The following is a 10,154-nucleotide window of genomic DNA, read 5'->3' on the forward strand; positions in this document are numbered from 1 at the left end:
TTGAGCCACCGCGCCCGGCCTTTCATTATACTTTTAAGTTCTGGAGTACATGTGCAGAATGTGCAGTTTTGTTACAAAGGTATACACTTGCCATGGTGGTTTGCTGCACCCATCAACCTGTCACCTCCATTAGGTATTCTCCTAATTCTATCCCTCCCTCATCCCCCCACCCCACAACAGGCCCCGGTGTGTGATGTTCTCCTCCCTGTGTGTGTGTGTATATATATCCACACACAATATATATATATACACACACACGCGTATATATACACACACACACATATACACACACACAATGTGTGTGTGTATATATAGTGTGTGTGTATACATATATATGTATATGTATGTGTATATGTATATATATGTATATGGATACACACACACTATACATGTGTATCTGGCTATACAGATATAGGTCTGTATAGGACTTATTTGGTCTCAAAGATGCTTTGCACTTATATAAAGGTCTCACATATATGTTTTAGGTTTATTACTAGAAATTTGGTATGTTTTTAATACTTTGGTAGATGGTCTCTTGGATTAAGTTTTATTTTCTTATTTCTGCATGCACACAAACACATGACTGGGCACAAATGCAGTTAATTTTTCTATGTTAAACATGTATCCAGCAACATTGCTGAACTCATTTTAAATTATAATAATTTAAGAATATTTTGGAGATTTTCAAAAATCATAAGATTTGTGAATACTGGCAATTTGGTTTCTTTCTTTCCAATCTTTGTATTATTTCTTTTGCTTTCTTGCCCTACTGCACTGCTTAGATGAGACTGAATTAAAAAATAATTCAATTACATATTGTTACAAGAGATATACCTCATATTTAAAGACAAATTGGAAGTAAAATAATAATAAAGGTTTCTCAGACAAATATCAGTGACTAGAAATCTGGTGTGCTATACTAATATCAGGCAAAATAGACTGGAAAATATTATACTGGATTGATCACATGAATTTGAAAATGCTTTGTTTTTTATATTATCTAAAAGATTTTTAAGTAATATTAACTATATAATTCTTAAAATTTTGGTAAAATTCACTGGTGAAGCTATCTAAACATACATTTTTATCTTGGAAAGTTATCAAATTATGTGTAAAATTTATTTAGAAATTATACGGTCTTTTATATTTTCTATTGTGTTAGATTTGGTAAATCATAATTTTTTTAGAAACTCTTGATTTCATCTTAATTTTTAACTGTATTAACCAATTTTTTCATAGTCAACAAACTTTCTTTTGGTTAGTAATTTTGTATCTTTTTCCTTACTATGCTTTTACTTGCATTTTTTTTGTTTGTTTTTTTTGCATCATATGTAGTAGGTATGTTGCCTACAAAAAAGTTAGTTTCTGAGGGCTGCCATAATAAATTGCTACAAAACAGACATAAGAACACAACTATATTCTCTCACTCTCAGACTTCGACATAGTCTCTGTCAAAATTCCGACACATTTCTCTGCATAAATGGAAAAGCTAATGCGTAAACTGTATGTAAATGCAAAGGGTTCCAAATAATCATAATAATCTTGAGAGAAAAGATCAAATTTGGAGGGTAAACAGTTCCCATTTTCAACACTTTCTACAAAGCTACAGTAACCACAACAGTGTAGTACTGTCAAAAGGACATAAAGAACAACAGAATAAAACTGAAAGTTCAGAAATACACCCTTACTTCTATGGCCAGTTGATTTTCTACAAAGACACCAAGTCTACTCAATGGGGAAAGAATAGCCTCTAAAACAAATGCTACTAGAACAACAACCAGATTTACCTATGCAAAAGAATGAAGTTGGACCCCTGCCTCCTACCATGTACAAAAATGCATTCAAAATGGATCAACACTCTAAATGTAAGAATTAAAACCATAAATCTCTTAGACGAAAGTATATGAGTGTATCTTCACAATCTTGGATTTTGCTGTGGATTCTTAGACATAGCACTAAAAGTACAAGCAACAGAAGACTAAAAGTTGATAAATTGGGCTTTATCCAAAACTTTTGAGCATCAAATGATATTATCAAGAAATTGACATGAGTGATGTCAACAGAATAGTTCCTATTCCCCTACAACAACAGTAAATTTGCAGCCATCCACAGACAAAATACCCTTGTGGGAACCTGGGAAGTTGTGAAACGCTGGTGCAGCACAAGACCTAGGGGGTCCTTTTCAGAGGTCAGAAGGGCACCTATGTGCAGACTCACTGACTGCAGCTCCAGTTCCAGAACTTGAAATGGTCCTTCCCCCAATAGACTTGGCTGTAATTTCATTTGTTCTTGGTCCTGCTACCGCAACTGTCCACTCAGGGACCTGGAAGGAATCACAATCATTTGTGCCTCAGGTTATACACCTACAACTTGTTGTTAACTGTGAAACAGAAAAGGCTCTGAAAATTGGCTGTAGCCCCTCTCAGTAGTGGCTAGAGTTCAGTCCTGTTGGCACCATAGGGACTCAGAGGGAGACAGGCACACCTGAGTCCCCATGCCTGGCTCACTGACCTCATACTGGCAGCAGACTCCAAAAGGGCTCTGAGTCCCAGCTAACAAATTAGTTAACTTGGTAGAAATTAAAAAATCAAGATAGAAAAATCAGTAGCATTTCTATACAACAACAAACTATCTAAAAAAAAAAAAAACACACACACACACACACACAAACAATTCCAGTTAAAATAGCTACAAAGAAAAAAAACCTTAAAAATAAATTTAACCAAAAAGTAAAAGACCTATATACTTAAAAGGTATAAAACTTTGGTGAAAAAAAATGAAGAAGACAAAAATAAATAGAAAGCCTGTATTCATGGATTGAAATAATTAATTTCATTAAAATGTTCATACAACCTAAATGAACACTAAAATTCAACAGTGAAAAATAACAAGTGTTTGTGATGCTGTGGAGAAATTGGAACATTTATACATTGCTTGTGGGAATATGAAATTATGCAGCAGCTGTGGAAAGCAGATTGATGCTTCCTTAGAAAGCTAAACATAAAATTACCATATGACCCAGCAATTCTGTGTCTAGGTATATACCCAAAATAATTGAAAGCATGAAACCAAATCATAATCTACACCAAAATTCATTGCAGTACTACTCACAAGAAATAAAAGATGAAAATAAACCAGTATCCATTGGCACATAAATAAACAAATTTTATATATATATATGCATACAGTGGAAAATTATTTAGACATACAGAAAGATGAATGAAGTTCTGAGGCATGCTACAACAAGGATAAACCAAGACAAGTACACTAAATTAAATAAGCCAGGAACAAAATACCAATTATTTTATAATTTGAAGACAATATCTACAGTAAGCAAATTCATAAAGACATTCAATAAATTATCAAGGAATTGATATTAGAGGTTACCAGGTTTTGTGGAATAGGGGACTATTGGATTATTGCTTAAAAATTACAAAGTTTTATGGGGGAGGTGACAACATTTTACACATAAAAATAATAAAAATGACAAATTATATGTTATGTATATAAATTTCCACTAAAAGAGAAAAATTCTAAAGTACCAAGTTTCATCATCCAAACCTTCTCAACCATGTTTGGTTGGAAATGTGTATGGTCCACCCTGGGTCAAAATACTTCTTCATCTGTGAACAGGTAAAACAAACAAAATTACCTACTTTTAAAACACACTGGTGGTATGGGCATTAGCTAGATATTTTTATATTCACAGGTAGAAATTTGTAGGAGTAAAGGATCACTAGTTCCAAGTCCTCCCAGAGTAGATTCCGTAAATTCAAGGCTTAGGCTTAATCCTTTTATACTTGGTGGTCTGTTCTCTGGCCCCATTCTCTGGAATTAACTTTGTAATTACCTTTGTGACAATTCTTCCCTCAGAATTATTCTTCGTTTTTCTGAAGGACAACACTTCTTTTCTGCCAGAGGTGCTCTATCAGAACATGTTTTGCTTGTAGAATCCCCAAATAATGACAGCCTTTCCATTTCATCCCATTTCTGTCCTCTTCAGTCCAAGTTGCCAGTGTTTTTGGTGGTATAACATTCTGAAAAATCTTGAGGGTCTCTGTGTCTACCAAGGGGACCCACATTGTTAAAGAGTTCTCCACAGATCCTTTCTTTATAGCTTGTCTCTATTTATGGCTTCTGTGGAGATGATTGATTGGATGCATGAGTTATACATCTCATGTCTTTACCAGAAGTTGTCCAGTCACACTCTACTCTTTCTCCAGAGCATGCTCTAGCATCTTTTGCAGTCTTGATAGGCTGAGAATTTTCCAAATCATTGAGTGTTGCTTCCCTTTTGCTTAACAGTTCCTTCATCAATCTATCTTTGTCTATAAGTAATAAAAAGAGTCCAGGCCATACCTTCAAAGCTCTGCTTAGAAATCTCTTGATCAAAATATCCTAGGTGAATTCTTTCAAGTTGTTTTCCTCACCCATTAATAGAAACAATTAAGTCAAGTTTTCTGCCAATTTATGACAAAGTTTACATTTCCTCCTGTTCCAAATATCATGTTTCTTTTCCCTGTCCGAGACCTCGCCATAAGTATTTATAACCTCTGTATTTTCACCAACAGTCTCTCCAAGGCAATACATACTTTTTCTATTACGTGACTCAAAATTCTTCCAATCACTAGCCATTTCCCATTTCCAAAGCCACTTCCAAATTTCGTAGTATTTTTTATATTTGCAGCCCACTTCCCAGGACTAAACCTTTATTTGTTTCCTAGGTCTACCATAACAAATTGCCACAACTTGGAGGCTCAAAACAACACAAATTAGTACTCTCACAGTCCTGAAGGCTACACCTCTGCAATCAAGATATCCGCAAGGCCATCATTCCCCTAACACTCTAAGGAAGAATCCATTTTTGCCTCTTCCTGTTTCCGGTAATCCCAAGCATTCCTTGACTTATGGCAGCATAATTCCCATTCTGTTTCTGCCTTCACATGGTTTTCTTCTCTGTGTCCACATATATTCTTTTCTGTCTCTCATAAGGATGCTGTCACTGGATTTAGGGTCCACTCTAATTCACCATGATTTCATCTTAATTTCTACATCAATTACATTTACAAAGATTCTATGTCAAAAGAAGGTCATATTCTAAGGCACCTGGTGGACTTAAATTCTAAAGGGAAACTATTCAACCCACTATGGTTGGCTTTAGATTATTTAATCTGATAATCTTTTTCTATTAATTACACTATTTTGTTCATTTATATTTATGGAAGTTATAAATAGAGTTATATTTAAACCTAAATAACATGAACTGCTTTTATTTGTCATATACAGGCATAACTTGGAGATATTTCGGGCTCAGTTCCAGGCCCACTGCAATAAAATAAATATCATGCTAAAGCAAGTCATATGAATTTTTCTGTTTTCCAGTGCACATTAAAGTTATGTTTGCCCTGTACCCAAGGCTTTTGAGTTTGTAATAGCATTATTTCTAAGAAAACAACGTGTATATGTTAATTTAAAAATACTTTGTTGCCAAAATATGTTAACAACCATCTGAGACTTCAATGAGTCTGACTCTTTTCTGGTGGAGGATCTTGCCTTGATGTTGATGATTGCTAACTGATCAGCATGGTGGTTGCTGAAGGTTAGGTGGTTGTGGCAATTTCTAAAAATAAGACAACAGTGAAACTTGCAGCATTGATTGACTCTTCCTTTAATGAAATATTTCTCTGTAATATGTTGTCTGATGCTATTTGATAGCGTTTTATTCACTGTAGAACTTCTTTAAAAACTGGAGGCAGTTTTCTCAAACTCTACTGTTGTTTTATCAAATAAGCGTATGAATATTCTAAATCCTTTGTCATTTCAGTAATGTTTATAGCATCTTCACTGGGAATTCGTTCTGTCTCAAGAAACTACTTTCTTTGTTTTTCTGCAAGAAGCAATTTCTCATCTGTTCAAGTTTCATCATAGGATTGAAGCAATTAATTCACATCTTTTGGGTCCACTTCTAATTGTTCTTCTCTTGCCATTTCCATAACATCTGTAGTTAGTTTCTTTACTGAAGTCTTGAACTCCTCCAAGTCATTTATGAGTGTTGGAATTAGCTTCTTCCAAATCCCTGGTAATGTTGATATTTTGACTTTCTTTTATGCATCTTGAATGTTCTTGATGACATCTGAGATGGTGAATTATTTCCAAAAGATTTTCCATTTACTTTTCCCAGATTCACCACAGGAATCACTATCTATGGTATCTAGGGTCTTATAAAATGTATTTCTTAAATCATAAAATTGAAAGTCTAAATTACTCCTTTATCCATTGGCTGCAGAATGGATGTTTTGTTAGTAGGCATGAAAACAATTTCAATCTCCTTGTACAACTTCATCAGAGCTCTTGGATGACTAGGTGCATTCTCAATTAGCAGTAATACTTAAAAATGAATCTATTTTACCAAGAAGTAGGTCTCAATACTGGACTTAAGATATTCGGTAAATTGTGCTGCAAACAGATGTTGTGTCATTCAGGCTTTGTTGTTCCATTGCTAGAGCACAGGCAGAGTAGACTTAGCGTAATTCTTAAGGGCCCTAGGATTTTCATAATGATGAAGAAGCATTGGCTTCAACTTAGTCACCTGCATTAGCATTTAAGAGAATGCTCCTAAGAAGGTTCCTCTGAAGCTTTCAAGCCAGGCATTGGCTCCTCCTCTCTAGCTATGAAAGGCCTAAATGGTGTCTTTTTCCAACATAAGGCTATTTCATCACATTGAAAATCTATTGTTTGATGTAGTCCCTTTGATCAATGATCTTAGCTAGATCATCTGGATAACTTGCTGCAACTTCCACTTCAGCATTTGTTACTTCAACTTGTGCTTTTATGTTATGGAGATGGCTTCTTTCCTTAAACCTTATGTGCCAACCTCTGCTAGCATCAAACATTGTTTCTGCAGCCTTCTTATCTCTCTCAGCTTTCATAGAATTGATAAAAGTTTGAGCCTTGCCGTGGATTAGGCTTTGGCTTAAGGGAATGCTGTGACACTTTTGATCTTCTATCCAGGCCACTAAATCTATCAGAATAAGGCTATTTTATTTATTGATTGATTTTTATCGTCGATGTGATGAGTGGCATAGCACTTGTAGTTTCCTTCACAAAATTTTCTTTTCCTTTCACAACTTGACTAACTAATTGGCTCAAGAGGCCTTGATTTTGGTCTATTGCAGATTTCAAAGGGCTTCCTTACTAAGCTTAATCATTTGTAGCTTTTGATTTAAAGTAAGAGACATGCAAAACTTTTTTTTCATTTGAACACTTAAATGCCATTGTAAGGTTACTAACTGGCATAATTTCAATATTGCTGTGTCTCAGGGAATAGTTGTATCTCAAGAAAAGGGAGTGAGATAGAGGAATGGCCAGTCAGTGGAGCAGGCAGTACACACACAACATTTATTTATTAAGTTTGCCATCTTTTATGGGCATGATTTGTGGTACCCTAGAACAATTGTAATATCAGAGATCACTGGTCATAGATCACCATAACAGATATAATAATAAGGGAAAAGTTCAAAATATTTTGAGAATTACCAAAAGGTGACATAGAGACATTAATTTAGCACATCCTCTTGGAAAAATAGTGCCAATAGACTTGCTCAATGAAGTTGCTATAAACTTTCAATTTTTAAAAAATGCCATATTTGCAAAGCGCAATAAAATGAAGTGCAAAAATGAGGTATGCTTGTATATTGAAATTGCCTATTAGTACTTTTTTTCTTGTTCTCTGTAGTCATTTTATTTCCTTTTGTTCCAAATTTAAGCATTATAACTTTGAAACTATATACATGTTTACTATCCTGTAGGGATTATGCTAAAAATTATAATATATGTTTTTTACTTGAAGTGTGGTATTAATTAGTACTTATTCTCTTTCTCTTCTATGATAAAAGTTCTCAGAATGTTTCTTTTAATTTTACTTATCCACTCTCAATCTATAAGCTTTTATTTTTATTTTTTATTATTTTTATTGATCTATATAGTAAGTTAAATACTCTATTTATACAACCATTACTTAACATTTTAGCTGTTCTTTAATCCTTCCTGAATCTCTGTCTCTTTAAGAGAAATTAAGGATATTCTACTTTCTAACAGTCTTTATTACTTTCTTTAGAATGACTTGAAGATGAATTCCTTCAAGATGATTTTCTTTCAGTATTCATGTAGAGTATTTTCACTGATTATAGAATTTGAGTGTAACAGTTATTTTACCTGGTCATTTAAATAGCTATCGTTCAATTTTCTCCAGCCTTTTGTCTTTTCTTTTGGGAAGTGAAACATATGTGCTCAATAGTCCTCCGATAACTCCTAAGCTCTGATAATTTCTGTACACTGCAAGTTCTTATTCCCATATCCTGCAAATCTAGCTAAAATTTGTTTTTAGCTACAAAAGCATATTTGGCCCCCATGTGGTGCTGGCTGGTAGTGCCTGGAAGTTAATGAACTAAGTAACCTTCAATCAGTGATGGATAAGAGCAAGTGAATAAATACAACAACCTCAGTCCTCAGCTGATGTGTAATTCTAAGACACTTTCTACAGAGGCTTTTGGATATTCTCAGCAGGATTAAATGTCAGTTGATCAACTAACACAACTTACATTCGCTTCTTTCTTTTTTTTATATCCTGATTCCCTTAACTATGTTTCCTTCATCACCATTCAAATAAACTATTTGTATGCACAATCTTGCCTCAGGATCTATTTGGAAATATCTTAATGCAAAACTCTTGATTTTTTGAAATACTATGTCTTTTTTTTCTCCGATACCTTTTCCCATTTTTTTACTCTGTCTTTGCATTTCAGAGGTTTTGCTCTGAGGCACTAAATTTCTGAGGTGTAAATTGCTTTTTGAAAAATCCTTCTTAGAAATGTTATGGCCTGTTGAATGTATTGTTTTTAAAAGTTGTTTTAGATTTTTTTAAGCTATTATAACTTCATAAACTGCTTCTCCCTTTTCTCTTTTCTTTCCTTAGATTCCAATTAAACATATATTAGGCCTTCTTGATGTGTCTTCCTTGTCTTGTCTCTTATCTTTTGTATTTTAAATTCTATTTTAATCTTTATACTTTAATCTAAATATTTTCTGTGATATAGTTTTCAGTTTATTTACTATTTATTTAACTATAACTGATCTTTAATCTATCCATTGACTTCTTAATTCCTTTATTATATTGCTCTTTTTGAAAGTATCAGTTTTTTTGCAAGTTTTTCAAACTGGTTTCATCTTCCTAAACATAACATGCATTGTTATTTTAAAGTATTTTTGTGACTACTCCTATCACTTGGACTTCTGAGTTCTATTTTTATTTCCTGTTACTTTTCCTAGTTGTCTTTTGTTCTTACATGTAGCCTTATTTATATTGTGTACTCATCATTGTGTTAGATAACTCATTTATAGAAATAATTTTAGGTCTAAATGATATCATCTTCCTCCAGAATGGCTTTTTCTTTATTTCCAGGGACACTTGCATTTTGAAATGTTTTCAGGTGCTATTATAGCTTGACAACTATTATAGTTTCAGGAATTGAGGTAATTTAAAGCTAAGCAACAGTCCTTTTAGGGTTTGTCTACTTCCAGTGCAACCAACTCCTTATGTGCAGCTGTTAATGTTCCAAGCAAGAATAAAAAGTGTCACCAGTGTTCCTCACCTATGAGGACCCTATGTTCCAATTCTGTTCCCTTGCCCCTGCAAATATGTGAAAATCTCCCCTCAGAGTTCTCAGCCACCCTTCTGGAATTAGTCATGGAAGAGAAAGTGGCCCCAAATGCAGAGCTCCAAGCTTGGACGACTCCAAGACTTGAGTCATTCCTGACTCCTGGCTCGTTATCATCCTCTATCTTTTTATCTCTTTCTGGCATATTTTTAAAAAGTTAGTCAAATTTTTTGTAGTTGTCTTCAGTGAATGGTAAATTTGTTTGAATTACCTACTGTACCATTGTCAGAAATGGAATTTCACTACTTAAAAAAATTATCTCAAGTTTTCTGGAATGTTCAGACCCATTGTTTGAATATCCACCCAGCTTTGCAGTGTTTAGTGGACAGACCTTTTTAATCAGAGAGCAAACACATTATTGCAGCAAAATTTATAGTGGTTATTAAGATCATTTTTATTAAAAGAAAGATATAAACAAAGGTTCCCATATAGTGTAGT

Source organism: Mandrillus leucophaeus, unplaced genomic scaffold, assembly GCF_000951045.1.
Source record: "Mandrillus leucophaeus isolate KB7577 unplaced genomic scaffold, Mleu.le_1.0 Scaffold486, whole genome shotgun sequence".
NCBI lineage: Eukaryota > Metazoa > Chordata > Mammalia > Primates > Cercopithecidae > Mandrillus > Mandrillus leucophaeus.